The sequence below is a fragment of the Rhinolophus sinicus genome, linkage group LG12, assembly GCF_036562045.2.
Source record: "Rhinolophus sinicus isolate RSC01 linkage group LG12, ASM3656204v1, whole genome shotgun sequence".
NCBI classification, from domain to species: Eukaryota; Metazoa; Chordata; class Mammalia; order Chiroptera; family Rhinolophidae; genus Rhinolophus; species Rhinolophus sinicus.
In genome coordinates this window covers 37,302,485-37,322,538 of record NC_133761.1, presented here as the reverse complement: position 1 = coordinate 37,322,538, position 20,054 = coordinate 37,302,485, and the positions used below count along the sequence as shown (strand labels likewise).

The 20,054-nt window shown below is 37.0% G+C and overlaps 1 protein-coding gene across 2 annotated transcripts in view; it reads right to left on the bottom strand.

The window, feature by feature from the left end:
• CDH17 (cadherin 17) overlaps positions 1-6,156 on the bottom strand; it is a 124,380-nt gene extending 118,224 nt beyond the window's left edge. For both annotated transcript variants that reach the window (XM_019719225.2, XM_074316428.1), the window contains exon 1: positions 6,027-6,156. The gene's annotated coding sequence lies outside the window, so the exon portion shown is untranslated. The remainder of the gene's footprint in view (positions 1-6,026) is intronic.
• Positions 6,157-20,054: the final 13,898 nt, after the last annotated feature.

The window sequence follows — 20,054 nt, the reverse complement described above, 5'->3', positions numbered from 1 at the left end:
TGCAGTGGCCCTGACAACGAGAATACTCAAGAAGCAGCCTTCACAGCAATATCCCCACTGCCAAACAAAGTGGCAAGGCAAAGCCTTTATGTGAATGATCTAAGGTCAACTACGTTAATGCTAGGATTATGCCAGAAGAGGACTTTGGCCTCTCAAACAATGTTGCCTATATTTCCTCTTCGCATGGACATAATTCCACTAATAAATATCACATCCTGGATCACAACAATGCTGGCAGGAAACCATAATTTATACTAAAATTGCCTAAAACCACCAAGTCATACATACTTGACAGATTTCCTCAAAAAGACTACTTGGAAAAGAACTGAAGAATTCAGTGACATTTTCTCTCAACGACCTGAAATAACTGATCCAATCATCTCCTTGGAATTTTTGGTATTTGTCAGGGTTTCCCTCAGATTCAAAGACTAAATTCAGACAGTTTCTAAGGCAGTTATCTGAGAGGCCAAGCACATCGTTAGCAACACAGGTCAAAGGGTTTTTTTTTTGTTTGGTTTTTAAAGGGAGTTTTGAAAAGCCACCACCACTTACAAATATGGAGTCAAGGCTACTGGTCTTGCTGCTTATGGCTGATGCTTTCATTTAATTCACCACATCCCACAAAACACTGAAATTTCTCCATGTCCAGAATCTGTGTTCAGCAAGAATGACAACAAAAAGGCAGCTAACATTTACTGAAAACAATTTGCCACACACATGCTGAGACTTCTATATGAATTACCTTACTGATTTCTCATAAGAACCCTATGAAGCATGTGCTATTAAAATTTACCTCTTAAAGATCAAAAATCAAAAGGTGAGGGTCAAAGAAGTCAAAAGACTTGCCCAAGATCACATTGCCTGGCTAATTCCACACCTATGCTCTTATTCATGTATTATTCTCCCTCTGGAGGCACAAATATCCTCATAGTAACATCTAGTATCACTTCATTTGTTACATATCTTTCCAAAAATTCAAAAAAGTTATTATTTTTCATTTAATGGCTATTTTTCCTCTTCATGCTGACATAAGTCCCCTTTCTCAGAGGAACATCACCCAGAAGGTTTTTTTTTTCCTACAGTACATATATTTCTGTGTTGTACCATCCTCATTTCCCCTCTGACTTTCACCTCAGCAGTCTCCCATTTTTTCAATCAAGCCAAATGTTATGCATTGAATAGTGCCCCCCCCCCACAAAAAAATTCATATGTCCTAACTCCCAAGGAACTCAGAATATGATCTTATTTGCAAATAGGATCTTTACAGAGGTAATGAGTTTCAAATGAGGTCATTAGGGTGGGCCCTAGTCCAATATGACTGGTGTCCTCATAAAAAGGGAAAAGTTTAATACAGAAACAGGTATAGAGGGAAGACAATGTGAAGAGACATGGGGAAATATGGCTAACTACAAACCTAGGAAAGAGGCCTGAAAAAGACCCTTATGGCCTCAAAAGCAACCAACCCTGCTGATACCTTGATTTTGGACTTCCAGCCTCCAGATCCTTAATTTCTGTTGTTTAAGCCACTCCATCTGTGGTACTTTGTTGCGGCAGCCCTAACAAACTAATACACCAGGAAACTCTAGTTTTCACTGAGAAAGGTGCTACCATCCCAGGACAGAGGTGGCCTCGACGGAGCTTTATTCAGTTATTACACATGCAGCCCCACGGCATCCCAGGGGTGCACTTGAAGCTTGGTTGATTCTCCTGCTGGGCTCCAATGTTCCCAAAAGGCATTTTTAGACACTCCTGTCATTTCCCCATTTATCTGAGTAAGGACAGGGAATTTTTAGGGCTCAGGTCTCAAAACTTGCAAGTAATTCAATACATAAGCATTGATCCCCGCCCCCATGCCTTACAAAAGCTAAGTGATAGGCCAGCCTTAGAGTCGATAATCTTTTATCCTCTTTTTTAATACCATTAAGGGCTTTTAACTAAATTAATCCACCTGTTCTAAAGTTGATCTATGCATTTCCAAAGAACAAAGAAGGTGTAGAAAGAGAGGACTGGAAAATTTGTTTTCAAATATCATGGGTAATGTGGGCAGGAAGGAATATGACTGGAATTCATAACACCAGCAGGGCCAAACAGGACCAAATAGGCTGTGTGCCATTCATTTCACCTCTGCATTGTATATAGCTAAGAGCAGCATACATTATAAAGCAAGACCAGATATGAATAAAGATCAGGTTAAAAGTTCACTCACACCCTTGTTCATCAAGTAATGTTCAAACTAATCATGCCCCTTTTTGGTCTCACTCACAAATCTCTGGCACCAATTTCATCATTTAAGGTTTAGAAAAATCACAGAAGATCAGAGCAATTGGCACTCTTGACAAATTAGGGGCCCAATTAAACTAGCCATTAATAAGCTAGATATAGGCAAGCATAAAATCAGGGCTGCTGCCTCACGCTTCAGACTGATTAGGAGGGAGAAAGGAAGGAAGAAAAATGAGGGGTGGGTGTCCCCCTGCCCTGCACACACACACATAAATGTGAATACTTTTTTCTCTCACTGAACTTTGCAATATATGCCAATCTTTCAGTATATGAAAATCCAGATTTACAAATATGTAAGATTGGGGGTGATTATTTGTTATATCAATAGGTTCATGGTCAAGTAAATGGGCTCATGGGAGACTAGATGGCTCCCCTACAGGACTTAAAATTTTTTTAATTTATGTGATCAATTTAAATAAAAATTCTTGGCATAATTATTATTATTAAAAGAAAGAATAATGAATTCTAAGGAATATTTATTCCTCACTGGCTTTCATTCCACCCTGCACTCCCACAGAGGGAGAAAGAGAAGGGGTAGCTGGGGTAAGGAGTTCTCTCTTCAGTCACACAAGATGCCCCAATCTTGAGTGGAAGGGTCAAAGGAAAAGGAAGCACCCCCATGGAGACAATAGATGGCTATTCTGACATGGTGCTTCCCTGAAATCTTAAGCAGGTTGGCAGTAAGGATATCAGTGTTGAATTCCCTAAGGTGTGCAGGTTGATACCTCAGAAACCCTAGGTGGCAGGCAGGCAAAGGACTTTCTTCCATATCTAGCAGAACATCACAAGGGCTTCCCTGGCCTAAAGAGGAAGATAGGAATCATTGTTTCTCATAAAAGGTGGCTTAATTATTTTTGACAAAGTATTTCTTCATGTATTATGCAACATTTCTTACTGTATCATAAAGTGTACAGATGAACATTTTGTCAAGATAATAAAGTCACACAATCTAGCCTTAGAAATTCAGTATGAGGTAAGTTCAAATTAGATCCCATCCCATAGGGTTTAGATACTGAGATTTAAAGAATAATAATAACTTTCTGTAATACTAGTTCCTTTATAAGGTGACCTTGAGACAAGATTCTGATAACAAAATGTACAGTCATGCTCAAGTATGGCAGGTTAGCGTTCTGATTTCTGTAATTCAATTACAGAAACTAGACAACTAGAATGGGCAAGAGTGTAAGAAAACATAAATTTAATTCTGGCTTATTAAGGGATACCATACCACTATGAAATCTCATTCATGAGTTCATTTTTTTATAATTAAAACAAAAAATATAGCTAGCATTTATTAAATTAAGCACTGTGGACAACTTATTCATTTAACTGTCACAACAATTCCATAAAGTAGGTCCTGTTGTCATTCTGTAAAGCAAAAAACTAAGCTGAGAGAGGTGAGGAAGGGGGTCAATCTGACTGCTGAGACCAAGCACAGAATCCTCTCTGTGAGGAAGATATGTTCATCTTTAATTTACACGTTGTTTAAGAATACAAACCTACCATTTTGATTTCTCTTTGTTTCTTAATCAAGAACTACAAGTCCTAATGTTTCTAAATAATTAAAATATGGAAAGAAACTATTGATTCAGAATATCATGGGTGAGAAAATTCAACGTCAGTTTTACAGAATATTTTCAGAGAAATTACGTTTTATTTATGCCACATACGTAATAACCAAGTATAGCTTGGTCTATTACATATACTTAAGTGAAATATCAACTTTGGTATAATTAATACCTCAATCACTGGGTGACTAACTGCTTGTACTAGTATTTCTTGTACCCAAGTTAATGTTCCTGTTTGTTCTCACAAGTAACAAATAGGTAGATATCCCTCTAACAAACTTTAGTACCTCTTTCCTTACTTAATCAATGAATAGGCTATAGAATAACTAGCCCATTCTAAATTTGACACCAGGGATTTCTGAACAAATGCAATTTTATGCCAGTGAATAAACCTTTATGTTTCTACCCATGTAAACTACCACCACAAAAGCACGTATTTATGGACCTTTGGAGAAAGGAGCATGATGATGCTCAGCTTTCTGTCTCAGAGTGATCTCTTTTGACATGGAAAAAAAGTATGGGCACACTCTCCTTTCCAGAGAGCACTGTTTACAATGGAACAAAAGTTGAATTGCTGCCAGGATATATTTTGCCTTTTGTAAAACAATGGAGGAGGTACTGGAAATGCAACCTTCACCTTAAACAATGATGACTTTTCCCAGGGGTCATCTTAGCAAATTTTAAAGGATGCCACACCCACACCTCACCATAAGACTTACATATGAAACATCAGAGGGGCTTTTAAACACCTCTTATTCTAAAAAGTAAAAACTGATTTTTCCATCAGTCTCTTTTATTGATGGACCCCATTTCCTTACCATAAAATCAGTTGCTCTCTTGCACTATGGAAGAAATAATTATTGCAAAATTATTGTTTTGTGTTTTTTTTCCTACTGAATAACACAGCAACTTCTTGATTTGGCCTGAGTCACCTACTTGAACTTTCTCATAGAAAGGAGAGCTAACATTTATTGAACATCCATCAAGTGCCAAACAGTGTTCTGAGTTCTTTACATGTTTACCTAATTTACTCTCACAACTACTTAGTTAAACAATTGCTTCCATTTTATAAATGAGAAAATTAAGGTTCAGAGAGTTCAAACAATCTGCTCAGTGCCGCTGGCTGGTAAATGATGAAACTGGCCTAACCCACTGCCTAACCTTGAAGACTCAAACCATATACCCTCTAATCCATGATAAACCCTTATTCAGTGAAAGATTTATTTAATTTCCTGATGGGAGCTGAATGTCATCCATTTCCCTTGCCATCTAAACATGTACTTTCTTCTTCTTTCAAACTATTCCTCACTTACTACATAAGTTTTTGAAGAAAAATAAAGACCAGAAAATGCATTGCCCGTCCAATCTCCTACTTCACATCTCCCATCACAGAGGGCATCTGTCTTTACAAAGTCACCGTAATAAAGAAAAAAATGAAACAGAGGCAGGAACTGGATCTTTGAAGACACTAATAGGCTGTCCATGACTTGACATCTCAAAATAATCACTCGTTAGCAGATGGCACATCCACCAGTGAGGCTGAAGGAAGTACCAGAAGCCAATAAACACACACACACATCAAGCCTTGCTTTCCCAATTGTGAAGGCAGTCCTGTCTCTCTGTTTTCAATTCTTATTCTAGTACTTTTAAGAAAGACTTCTTTTCTTTAATGCATTTCCCCTCCTCCACTGTGTCCCAGAGAGTCCTAAGAATTCTAAATTGAATTTCATTCTCTGAGAAGTAGTTAGAATGCTCAGTTTTTGAAGACCACATCTGAGAGAAGACCCTGAGAATAATCCACCCCCAATTTCTAGTATACAAGAGCCAGAGCATCTTAAGGCTAGGCACTTTGTATTTTAATAACAAAGAATGGGTACAGTACTTACTCATTTAGACATCCAAAAACTCAATCTTTTCTTAATTCTACCTCCAAGTTTGATTCAACCAAAGCCACTTCATCAAATGAATTTATGAAAGATAGGCGAATTAAAAGAAGCCACATAAGAAATTATGTTTCATAAGCAAAACTTGTCATACCAGGAATAAACTTCCCTTCCCAGCAATGCTACATAGCACCTTTCAAGGAATAAATTTATCCAGAAACTTCTATTTATCCCCCTCCACCATCTATTTTGTAATTCTTAAAGAAATACATATTTCAGATGTGTTGACCCTTACCTTTCTGTAAGTCAGACAAAATGGTTGTTAAAAGTTATTCCATTCAACTGTTGAGACTCTTGCTGGGACTTGAGTATCTCCCCAGAGGACACTCCCTCTGCACTGCTCTGCTTCCTCAGAAGCCTCTCCCTTCACCTTTAGTCAAACATTAACCATCAACTAGTTTTATTGATTTTACATGTCATAAAAGGTATTATTACCTTCAGGAAAGATATGGGTTTGTACCAAAAGAAGTTAATCACATCTCAAACAGGTTTCTGAATTTTTGAATGTAAATAAGTAAATTAGAAGACAAGGAAAAGTTAAACTAGAAAAACTTTCTGTGTATTCAACTATCTCTAGAAAGTGTGAGCTCCGTGACATCAAAGACAGAGTTTCATCCATATTCTGCATCTCCCCACCAACGCTTAGCATAGTGTCATCACAGAAAAGTCAATTGACAAATATTTGTCCATTTCAGACACAGAGTGCAGGGTGCCATGTCTGAGCAATTACTCAGTTCATTGATAAACAGCCACAAGAGACAGGAAATGCCTTAGACAGTACAACAAAAGACACAATCTGGCTGCACTGTTTCTGAGATCCTACCATTCCCAACATCTGCACAAAACAGACAGCAGTAGCCTTAACCCAAAACACAAACCAAGTCTTCTGTGGAGGAGAGACTGTTTCATGACATGACCTCTGTCTATCCTGTAAGCTAGACCCAGGCCAGAACAGTGGCTGCTTTCAGCAAACCCCCACTTAGAGAAGGTCTGATTATAATAGATGTTCATTCTGACATATATCAGCTCTCCTTTCCTGCCTCCCTGCTATGCACTAGTTTCTGGAACCTGTTGTTGTCCTGACCTGGTCAAGCATTTAAAGTAATTTCCCGTACCTGGTAGCATTCACATACTAGTACTTATGACTATCCTCTCTCCCCTTTGCCTTATATAATTCTTTGGCACTTGCCAAGCTGTACAGGGATCCACTTCATCTTGAAGCTGCCCAAGACATGCCTTGTATATAGGTTTCCCTTTATAAACTCTATTAATTATCAGACTGGAATGGACAGCCTCTTTCTTGTCATTCCCTGCACTCCACTTTCAGGATAGACTTTCAGTCTCGGAGCTTTTCCCTGGGTCGGTGTGTACAAACATTCGTTTTCTTGAAATTCTGAGAATGGATTTACCTAAAAGCAAGTTACTTTCTTCACTCAAAATGCAACTTCTGATTAAACAATAAAAGCCAATAGCTCCAGATATCTTAAGTCAAGGCCTCTTTTAGACTGATTTCTGTTTCCCACCCCTCAGTCACTCTGGGAATCCACACTGAAGATGAGAACCAAAGTTATTTTTGTGTCAAATGTGTTGCACTTTACTGTTTCTGTTGACCTTCTGTTATTTATTTCTGGGCTTCTCCTGAGCTGTGTTGTGTTTTCCATTTGTCTCTAGGTGTGTATCTAGTACAATGAGAGCACAAGAACATCCCACTGTCTAGATAGGCTTCCTCTTTCCCAGATCCTTTGAGAAGACTTTATGATTGCTCTAAACCTCATTTACCTTGGGGACCCTGAAAGTGAAACCATCTAGTTTCATGCCAGTGGTTAGCACCCTTGGCAGACCAGCAGGTTCAGAAAAGATCCTTCCTCCTTTGTCACTCTGCCAACATAACTTTGCGTAGGGAAATAAGGTCAGTGAGGCTAAGCAATTCTCAAATTCTTAACACCTCTCCCTTCCCATTAGCTTAATAAAATTATCTTTTCTATAAAATCAAACAGCCAATATCACTTGAGTGTTTCACTTCCTGGAATCATTGGCAAGCATCCTGTGGCATTGCTCTGAAAGGAGTTTGTTTCTTCTTTGGAAACTTTTTAATAATGTATGTAAAAATAAGAACAAGGAAATTTTAATTGATAAAATTACTGGTACCTTTTATCAGAGCAAAGAAAATATAATTTATGTGATGGAAACAAGTGAACGATTGAAAGGATTTGGGCAAATACTTCTGACTAGCAGCTTCATGGTGTTAAATACACTTTTGCACTTTTGTCTATAGTAATGTTTTAACCATTGCTCCAACATTATCCCTAGAAAAATCTGTAAATAGTGTTTAATTTATGGACAGTGCTAGTTAGCAAGGAATAAAGTTTAGATAGCCTCCCAGAAAACAAAACAAAGCAAAACAAAAAAAAAAGCCTTATGAAAATTTGAAATTATTCTTAAATTTCAAAGTATGTTACATTTCTAATATTTTTATTCTTTAAAACTCAAAGTAAATAAAATCTATGAACACTAAACTTTTCCATTTTTTACACATTTGCAAATTAATATGTACTTTGTGTGTTATATATTATGTATTTTGAAAACATTTATGATGAGTCTATCAATACTCAAACCTCACCTAACAGAAGTGTATAATAATATTTTTGATAACTCATTTAATGTCTGTCTTGATCTTAACTTAATAATGGCAGAAACTGTGTCTTCCATTGGCACTTGGTAAATACTTTTTAGAGTTGCACTACTTTCAGTTATTTAATTCACTAATTTTAAATAGTGAGTATTATATGCAGGCTCAACCAAGGCTGATGGAAACCCAAACAAGTGAATGATTTTGCCCTCATCTCCTCAAATCAATATTTTACATCTTTTGATCCACATATATTTAGTGGAATAAGTGAAACTAGGTTTCTGTGAGCAAACATTTTAGACTACAGCAGAATTTTCCCCAATTACTTTCACTGTTCAGGACCCTGTCCATTTTCGGTTACATTTAAGCAAAACAGCTCCCACTTTTATGGAGCTCTTATCCTTGTCCCTGGGTTTGTTTGAGTTTGTGTTTTCACATTGTTGTTGTTTGGGGTTGGGGGGGGTGGGGTGGAGGGGAGGAATTTTCCAAACCAGAACTCTTTAAAGATTAAATGATTTAAGATTAAATAACAAATCACTAGTTCCAAAAAACACTCAACCTTACATAATGCTATTGCAATATCATAGCTAACAGCCACCTAAAAATATTCCCAAAAAACCGTTTGAGCTAATAAAGGCTTTTCCCCCTCTACTATCTATTTTGACAGATGTGGACCCAGTTTCCAGTTACTTAGTCCAGTTGTGCAACCATCACTGCAATCAATTTTAGAACATTTCATCATCCCAAAAAGAAAAACCATAGGTTGAGAAGGATATATCCTTTAACTATCACCTCTCAACCACACTTCCTGATCCCAGGCAGCCATTAATCTACTTTCTATCTCTATGAACTTGCTTATTCCTAACATTTCATATGAATAGAATCATACAGTATTTGGCCTTTTATGTCTGGCTTGTTTTACTTAGCATAATGTTTTCAATGTTCATCCACATTGTAGCCTATGTCAGTACTTCATTCCTTTTATAGTTGAATAATATTCTATTGTATATTCATTCATCAGTTGATGGACATTTGGGTTGTTTTTATTTTTGGCTACTATGAATAATGCTGCCATGAACATTCATGTACAAGTTTTTGTGTGGAACTATGGTTTCATTTTTCTTGGATGTATACTTAGGAGTGAAATTGCTGAATCAAATCGTAATTCTATGTTTAAGTTTTTGAGGAAACTTTCAGACAATTTTCCAAAGTGGCTGAATCATTGTGCATTCCCACCAAAAGTGTCTGAAGATTCTGATTTCTTGATATCCTCTCCAATACATGTTACTATTTTTATTATAGCTATCCTAATGAGTGTGAACTCTCATTGCAGTTTTGATTTGCATTTTGCTTATGCCTAATGATGTTGGGCATCTTTTTATGTGTTTCTTGGCTATTTATATATCTTCTTTTTAAAAAAATGTTTATTCAGATCCTTCATCAACTTTTGATTGGGTCTATTTATTACTGAATTGTAAGAGTTCTTCATATATTCTAGAAACAATTCCCTCCTCAACTATGTGAATATGCAATATTTTCTCCCATTCTGTGTATGTAAAAAGAACTTTTAAACATAAAGTTTAAATGGGCTCACTCAGAAGGTTCTCTTCCTATGGATTTTTTTATTACTCGCATGGAGCTGGAAGGAAAATAATCCAGCAGATTCTACAGTTATCAATAGCAGGTTGGGCTTTGAATCAAACAGACCAGATTCTATAATCAGGCTATGTGTCTTGGGCAAGAATTAAAACATCTCTGAACAGGAGGAGGAAAAATGGCGGTGTGAGGTGAGCCTCTGTAAAGCTCCACTGGAATTTACAATGAATTGAACAACAAAAACTCCACAAAGGACTCCCTGCACAGCAGAAAGGCAAGATGAAGAGGCCGACTACCGACTACCGAAGTCACCTACAGGTGGGAGAATCACCCAGTGGGAGAGGAGGAAAGGGAGAAGTACAGAGCCAGAGCCGCGGGGGCACAGGACGCAGACCTAGCTCAGTGCTACAAGCTCGCTGCATCCCGGAACCACCGCAGCTGCAGGAGAGGGAAGAGTCTGACTGCTAGGGCTCCGCTTATGGCCCACAGGGCTGAAGGGGACAGCATATAACACAGCTGAACCCAACGCTCAAGGCACAGACCTCAGAGAAAAGACTGAGGGAAGAAGGCTGAAAACGGTGGTTTAAGCCCGCACTATTGAGCACAGAACAGAAGCCTTAGGCAATGAGACTAGCCGCCCCATCCCTACCCTCCCAGAGCTCACCCCGCCCCCACTTGCCCGGTGCTAGAAACAGAACAGTAGCAGTGTCAGATCAAAAGAACAGAATGTTTGTTCTTCTAAGAACTGTGGACCGCACACACAGATTCGCAGCCTAACTAGTTCCGGCAAAGGGGAGGGAGCTGTGGAAGGAGGACCGGCTGTGGTGGTGGTCGCAGCCATTTCTCTGCACCACCTTTCACAACTCACCCCGTCCCTGACCCCACCTATCAGGGCGGATCCCTGCAGGAGTAAACAGAACTGCTGAAACATATGGGCTCTGAATATGGAACTGCAAGAGCTTTGGAACATCTAAAGCTCTCCGCATACCCACCGGGACACTGCACCCTGTGACCTACATGAACTATTAACAGAGGAGAAGCCCGTCTCCAAGGGAATCCCCCCATTGTGTGAGAAGCTGGAATAATTCAGAGAAAACACAGCACTACCATGTGGGAGAAGAAAAATAAGCTGCAGTTGGAGAAATAATAAAACATTCTACCAACAAGTACTGGAAAACAAAAGAAAGACCACTTCCTATCAACCTGTTGCATAAGCCACTCCTATAGATGTCTAGGAAGAGAAATAGTAAACCGGTGATTGCCATGAATAACCAAGGCAACAAGATAGCTCAGAAAGAAAGTGAAAAACTCCAGAAAAGGCACTTAAAGATACAGAAATATGTGACTTAAATGACAGAGAATTCAAGATGGCAGTTCTGAAAAAACTCAACGAGATGCAAGAAAACACAGATAGGCAGTTAAATGAACTCAGGAACACAATCAAAGAACAGCATGAGCATTTTACGAAAGAGATTGAAATTTTAAAAAAGAACCAAAGAGAATTTCTGGAGATTAAGAACTCAATAGAAGAAATTAAGAATGAAATAACCAGCTTAGGTAGTAGAGTTGACCAGATGGAGGAAAGAATCAGTGACATCGAAGATAGAAACCTGGAAATGACACAGATAGAAAAAGAAAGAGACTTGAGACTTAAAAGAAATGAAAGAACTCTACAAGAACTTTCTGACTCCATCAGAAAGAGCAATATAAGAATAATGGGCATACCAGAAGGAGAAGAAAGAGAGAAGGAACAGAGAATATATTCAAACCAATTGTCGATGAGAACTTCCCAAATTTGTGCACAGAACGGGACCCTCGAATCCAATAGCAAATAGAATACCTAATTACCTCAATCCCAACAGGCCTTCTCCAAGGCACATTGTATTGAAGCTGTCTAAAATCAACGAAAAAGAAAGTATCCTCAAGGAAGCCAGGGAAAAGAAGACGGTAACTTACAAAGGAAAGCCCATTAGATTACCATCAGATTTTTCAGCAGAAACTCTACAAGCCAGAGGGAGTCGAACCAAATATTCAAACTATTGAAAGAGAGAAACCATGAGCCAAGGATAATATATCCAGCAAAGACATCCTTTAGATATGAAGGAGGAATAAAGACTTTTCCAGACATACAGAAGCTGAGGTTATTTTCTAATACACAACATGCACTACAAGAAATACTAAAGGAGGCTATTCGACCACCATCAACAGGGACAATTTGTGGCAACCAAAACTCAAAAAGAAGGAGAGTAAAGGCCTGAACCGGAATACGGGAATAGAGAAAGTAAGCGTGCTGAAGAAAGTGGAATACTCTAAATATCAAACTTTCTTTTACATAAACTTAAGGGTAACCACTCAAAAGAAATCCAGAACTGAAATATGTACTGTAATAAAAGAAGAAACAGAGGGAAACATAGAATACCACCACACAGAAATAATAGACAACAACAAAAAGGTAAAGAAACAATGGAGAAACGGCCTTACAGAAAACTAAAGATAGAATGACAGGAAATCCTCACATATCAATAATCACCCTAAATGTAAATGGACTGAACTCACCAATAGAAAGGCACAGAGTAGCAGATTGGATCAAAAAACTAAACCCAACCATATGCTGTCTCCAAGAGACACATCTCAGCTACAAGGACAAGCATAGACTCAAAGTGAAAGGGTGGAAATTGACACTCCAAGTAAATGGTACCCACAGAAAATCAGGTGCAGCCTTAATGATATCAGATGAAACAGACTTCAAGGTGAAAAAGATAACAAGAGACAAAGAAGGACATTTCATAATGGTGAAGGGGACTGTATAACAAGAAGACATAACAGTCATCAATATTTATGCCTCCAATCAGGGAGCACCGAAATATACCAAGCAACTACTAACAGAACGAAAGGGAGAAATTGACCAAAACATAATTATACTAGGGGACTTAAATACATCATTGACAGCTATGGATAGATCATCCAAACAGAAAATAAATAATGAAATAAATAAAAATGAAAAAAATAAATAATGAAATAATGACACATTAGATGAAATGGATATAATTGACATTTGTAGAGCACTTCATCCTAAAACATCAGACTATACATTCTCTTCTAGTATACATGAAACATTCTCAAGGATAGACCATATATTGGGACATAAAACCAGTCTCAGCAAATTTAAGAAGATTGAAATCATACCATGCATATTCTCTGATCACAAGGCTTTGAAATTGGATATCAACTGCAAAAAGAAAGCAGGAAAAACCACAAATACATGGAGATTAAACAACATACTTTTAAAGAAGGACTGGGTCAAAGAAGAAGTTAGAGGAGAGATCAAAAGATACATAGAAACAAATGACAATGAAAATACATCCTACCGAAATTTTTGGAATGCAACGAAAGCAGTTTTAAGAGGGAAATTTATCTCATTACAGGCCTATCTCAAGAAACAAGAAAACTCCCAAATAAATAACCTCATGTTACACCTCAAAGAACTAGAAAAAGAAGAACAAGTAAAACCCAAGGTCAGCAGAAGAAAGGAAATAACAAAAATTAGAGCAGAACTAAATGAAATAGAGAACAAAAAGACAATAGAAAAAATTAATGTGACAAAGAGCTGGTTCTTTGAAAAGATTAACAAAATTGACAAACCCTTGGTTAGACTCACTACGGTAAAAAGAGAGAAGACACTAATTAACAAAATCAGAAATGAAAAAGGGGAAGTTGTCACGGACACCACAGAAATTCAAAGTGTAATCCAAGAATACTACGAAGGAATATATGCCACAAAATTCAACAACCTAGAAAAATGGACAAGTACTTAGAAACATATAGCCTTCCAAGGCTGAACCATGAAGAACTGGAAAATCTAAACAGACCGATCACCAGTAAATAAATTGAATCAGTCATCCAAAACCTTCCCAAAAGCAAAAGTCGGCGACTAGATGGCTTCACTAGTGAATTTAACCAAACCTTCAAAGAGGGTCTAATACCAATCCTGCTCAAACTCTTCCAAAATAATGAAAGAGAGATAGTACTCCCTAACTCATTTTATGAAGCCAACATTACCCTGATACCAAAACCTGGTAAGGACAGCACAAAAAAAGAAAACTACAGACCAATATCTCTGATGAATACCGATGCAAAAATCCTAAATAAAATTCTAGCAAATCGAATACAACAATGCATTAAAAAGATTATTCATCACGACCAAGTGGGGTTCATCCCCGGGGCACAAGGATGGTTCAACATAAGCAAATCCATCAATGTGATACATCACATAAACAAAATAAAGGACAAAAATCATATGATTATATCAATTGATGCAGAAAAAGCATTTGACAAGATACAACATACATTTATGATTAAAACATTTAATAAAATAGGTATACAAGGAAAATACCTTAACATAATAAAGGCCATATATGACAAGCCCTCTGCTAATCTCATAATTAATGGTGAAAAACTGAAGCCCTTTGCTCTACGTTCAGGAACACGACAGGGCTGTTTCCTATCACCTCTGCTTTTCAACATAGTGTTGGAAGTCCTTGCCAGAGCAATCAGGCAAGAGAAAGAAATAAAAGGCATCCAAATGGGATGAAGAAGTTAAATTATCACTCTTTGCAGATGACATGATGCTAAATATAGAAAACCCTAAAGACTCCACCAAAAAGCTATTAGAAACAATCAACGAACACAGTAAAGTTGCTGGCTACAAAATCAACGTACTAAAGTCCATTTCTTTCCTATATACTAACAATGAAATCTCAGGAAGAGGAATACAAAAAACAATTCCTTTTGCAATTGCAGCAAAAAGAATAAAATACCTAGGAATAAACTTAACCAAGGACGTGAAAGACCTATATGCTGAAAACTATAAGACATTTTTGAAAGAAATTGAAGAAGACACAAAGAAATGGAAAGACATTCCGTGCTCATAAATTGGAAGAATCAACATAGTTAAAATGGCCATATTACCCAAAGCAATATGCAGATTTAATGCAATCTCCATCAAAATCCCAATGGCAATTTTTAAAGAAATAGAAGAAAAATCATCAGATTTGTTTGGAACCACAAAAGACCCCGAATAGCCAAAGCAATCTTAAGAAAAAGAACAATAATGGAGGTATCACACTTCCTGACTTTGGCTTGTACTACAGGGCTACAATAATCAAAACAGCATGGTATTGGCAGAAAAACAGACACATAGACCAATGGCATAGAATTTGGAACCCAGAAATAAAACCACATAAATATGGACAGATAAGTTTTGACAAAGAAGCTAAAAACATACAATGGAGGAAAGACAGCCTCTTCAATAAATGGTGCTGGGAGAATTGGATAGCCACATGCAAAAGAATGAAACTGGACTGCTATTTGTCACCATGTACCAAAGTTAATTCAAAATGGATCAAAGACTTAAGCATAAGACCTGACACAATAAACTGCATAGAAGAAAACATAGGTACTAAACTTATGGACCTTGGGTTCAAAGAGCATTTTATGAATTTGACTCCAAAGGCAATGGAAGTAAAAGCTAAAATAAACGAATGGGACTATATGAAACTTAAAAGCTTCTGCACAGCAAAAGAAACCATTGACAAAATAAAGAGGCCACCAACTGAATGGGAGAAGATTTTTGCAAATAGTGCCTCTGATAAGGGGCTAATATCCAAAATATACAAGGAACTCATGCAACTCAACAACAAGAAAACAAACAACCCAACTGAAAAATGGGCAGAGGACCTCCAAAGAGAACATACAAATGGCAAATAGACATATGAAAAAATGCTCAACATCACTAATCATCAGAGAAATGCAAATCAAAACCACAATGAGATATCACCTCATCCCAGTCAGAATGGCTATCATCAACAAGACAAATAGTAACAAGTGTTGGAGAAAGCTGTGGAGAAAAAGGAACCCTCATACACTTTTGGTGGGAATGCAGACTGGTGCAGCCATTATGGAAGGCAGTGTGGAGGTTCCTCAAAAAATTATGAATAGAATTACCATATGACCCAGCAATCCCTCTCCTGGGTATCTACCCAAAAAATCTGACACCATTTATACATAAAGACACGTGTGCTCCAATGTTCACTGCAGCTTTGTTTATGGTGGCCAAGAGATGGAAACAACCAAAATGTTCTTCGATAGATGAATGGATAAAGAAGTGGTGGTATATATACACAATGGAATACTATTTGGCGGTAAGAAAAGATGATATAGGAACATTTGTGACAACATGGATGGATCTTGAGAGTGTAATACTGAGCGAAAATATCAGACAGAAAAGCAGGGAACCATGTGATTTCACTGATATGTGGTATATAAACCAAAAACAACAAAAGAACAAGACAAACAAATGACAACCAGAAACTCATAGACGCAGACAATAGTTTAGTGGTTACCAGAGGGTAAGAGGGGTGGGGGGTGGGAGTTGAGGGTAAGGGGGTTCAAATATATGGTGATGGAAGGAGAACTGACTCTGCGTGGTGAACACACAATGGGATAATCATAGATGATGTAATACAGAATTGTACACCTGAAATCTATGTAATTTTACTAACAATTGTTACCCCAATAAATTTAAAAAATAAATTTAAAAAAAAGAAACATCTCTGTGCCTCTGTTGTCTATCTGCTTCATGAATATGTTATAAAGGTTAAATGAGAAAACGTTTTTTAACTGATATTCCAACATGCCATGAACATAGTTGCATAATATTACTGAAAAAGAATGACTAAAATTGATATATCTATGTGTACTTAAAAAAACTTTTGTCTTCTTGAGAGTGTTTTTTGCCTTCTTAAGAGTGTTCTTTGAAGCACAAAGCTTCTTTTCTTTAAGATTTTTATTACATATGGCTAACATACAATATTATATTAGTTTCAAGTGTACACCACAGTTATTCAGCATTTATATATGTAAAGAAGTGATCACCATAAGTCCAGCAACCATCTGAAACCATACCACACCATCACAATGTTATTGACTATATTCCCTATACTGTACATTACATCCCCATAACTTATTTGTTTTATACCTGCAAATTTGAACATCTTATTCCCCTTCTCCTTTGTCTCCCCTTTTAATACACTTTCCAGGTTTAGAAGGCATTTGTGGATTCATAGGATTCTCCAGCAGTTTCATGACATGAGTAACTAGAGCCATGGGTAATGACTGCCCAGTTGGCAAAGTCCTTAATCTGGCTCAGTTTCTGTTTTGTTTGTTCATTTATTTTGTTCTCTCGATTTCACTTATAAGTGAGATCATATGATATTTCTCTCTTTGTCTGACTTATTTTACTTAGCATGCGACCTTCCAGGTCAGTTCATGTTGTCGCAAATGGTAAGATTTCATTCTTTTTTTGTGACCTTGCATCCCAAGAATAAATACCACTGTATCATGGTATATGATATTTTTCATATGTTGCTGAATTCGGTTTGTTAATATTTTGTTGAGGATTTTTGCATTCTATGTTCATCAGGGATATTAGCCTGGAGATAATTTTCTTTTTTTGTATTGTCTCTGTCTGGTTTTGGAATCAGGGTAATTGTGGCCTTGTAAAATGAGCTTGAAATTTTTTGAATTTTTTGGAATAGTTTCAGAAGGACAGGTGATAATTCTTCTGTGAATGTTTGGTAAAATTCACCTGTGAAGCCTTCTGGTGCAGGACTTAATGTTTGTTGGGAGCTTGTTGATTACTGATTCAATTTCATTGGTAGTAATTGACCTGTTCAGATTTTCTGTTTCTTGATTCAGTATTGGAAGATAGTATGTTTCTAGAAATTTATCCATTTCTTCCAGATTGTCTAACTTGTGGGCATATAGTTGCTCGTAGTATTTTCTTAAAAGTTTTTTGTGTTTCTGTGGTATCTGTTGTCATTTCTCCTCTTCCATTTCTGATTTTATTAACACGTTGCGTACGGCAGGGTTTAAATCCCTCATACCCCTCTGTTCCGGCAGGTTTTTAAAAGAAACTACTTTAAAATGCACTCTTCTCTTTAAAGCGTAAATGCTTCTATGTCATTTATTATTTTTCTATGGAATTTTTTAGGATTTACTCACCTATGATGTTAGTAATCCCTCCTGCTGTGATACTGCAGAAAGCAGCTTCCTTTGTGCAGTGGGACACGGAAAAAAACAAAGATTCTCGTGATCCGTACGCAACGTGTTAACTGGGGTCCTCTCTCTCTCTTTTTCTAGGTGAATCTGGCTAAATGTTTGTCGATTTTGTTTATCTTTTTTAAAAAACAGCTCTTGATTTCATTGATCTTATGTATTGTTGTTTTGACCTCTATTTCATTTATTTCTGCTCTGAGCTTTATGATTTTCTTCCTTATAGTCACTTTGGGTTTTATTTGCTGTTGTTTTTCCAATTCCCTTAGGTGTAAAGTTAGACTGTTGATTTGAGATTTTCTTGTTTCTTTAAGTAGGCCTGCATTGCTACAAATTTCCCTCTTAGGACTGCTTTCGCTGCATCGCATAGATTTTGGGTCATTGTGTTTTCATTTTCATTTGTCTCAAGGCATCTTTTGAGTTCATTCTTGATCTCATTGTTGACACACTCACTATTTAGTAACATGTTATTCAACCTCCATGTATTTGTGTGTTTTCCAGATTTCTTCTTATAATTGATATCTGGTTTCATAGCACTGTGGTCAGAGAAGATGCTTGATATAATTTGAATCTTCTTAAATTTATTGAGACTTGTTTTATGGCCTAGCATGTGGTTTATCTTGGAAAACGTTCCGTGTGCACTCAAGAAGAATATATATTCTGCTGCTTTGGGATGAAATGCTCTAAAAATATGAATTAAATCTAAATGGTCTAATGTATCATTTAAGGCCACTGTTTCTGTGTTTATTTTCTGTCTGGAGGATCTGTCCTTTGGTGTCAACAGGGTGTTAAAATTCCCTACTATGATAGTGTTACTGTTGATCTCTGTCTTTATGTTGGTCAAAATCTGTTTTATATATTTATGTGCACCTATATTGGGTGCATAGATGTTTACTAGGGTTATGTTCTCTTGTTGGATCGATCCCTTTATTATTGTGTAGTGTCCTTCTTTATCTTTTATTATAGTCTCTATTTTAAAGTCTATTTTGTCTGAAATAAGTATTGCTACACCAGATTTTTTCTCATTTCCATTTGCATGAAATCCCTTATTCCATCCCTTTACTTTCAGTCTGTGTGCATCTTGATCTGAGGTGAGTCTCTGGTAAACAGCATATACATGGGTCTTGTTTTCTTATCCACTCAGCCACCCTGTGCTTTTTTATTGGAGCATTTAGTACATTCACACTTAAGGTGATTACTGATAGGTACTTATTTATTGCCATTTTGTTATTTGTATTTCTGGTCTTCCTTTGTTAGTTTGTTTTCTCCTTTCTTCGCTTAAAGAAGTCCTTTTAATGTTTCCTACAATGCTGACTTGGTGGTAATGAATTCCTTTAGCTTAGTCTTTTCTGGAAGGCTCTTTATCTCTCCTTCAATTTTAATGATAACCTTGCTGGGTAGAGCAATCTTGGTTGTAGGCATTTGTTTTTCATCACTTTGAATATTTCCTGCCACTCCCTTCTGGCCTGCAAAGTTTCTGTAAAAAAGCCAGCTGATACTCTTATGGGAGTTCCCTTGTTTGTAACCCACTCTCTTTCTCTTGTTGCTTTTAGGATTCTCTCTTTGTTCTTAACCTTTGCCATTTTAACTATGATGTGTCTTGGTGTGGACATGTTTGTGTTCATCTTATTTGGGATTCTCTGTGCTTCCTGGGTTTGTATGTTATTTTCCTTCACCGAGTTAGGGAAATTTCAGTCATTATTTTTTCAAATAGGTTCTTGATCCCTTAATCCCTCTCTTTTCCTTCTGGTATTCTTATGATGCAAATGTTGTTGCACTTGACGTTATCCCACAGGTCTCTTAAACTGTTTTCATTGTTTTTTATTCTTTTTTTCTTTTTGTTGTTCCAATTGGGTGATTTCTGCTATCTTGTCTGCTAAATCACTGATTTGATCCTTGATTCATCTGATCTGCTGGTGATTCCTT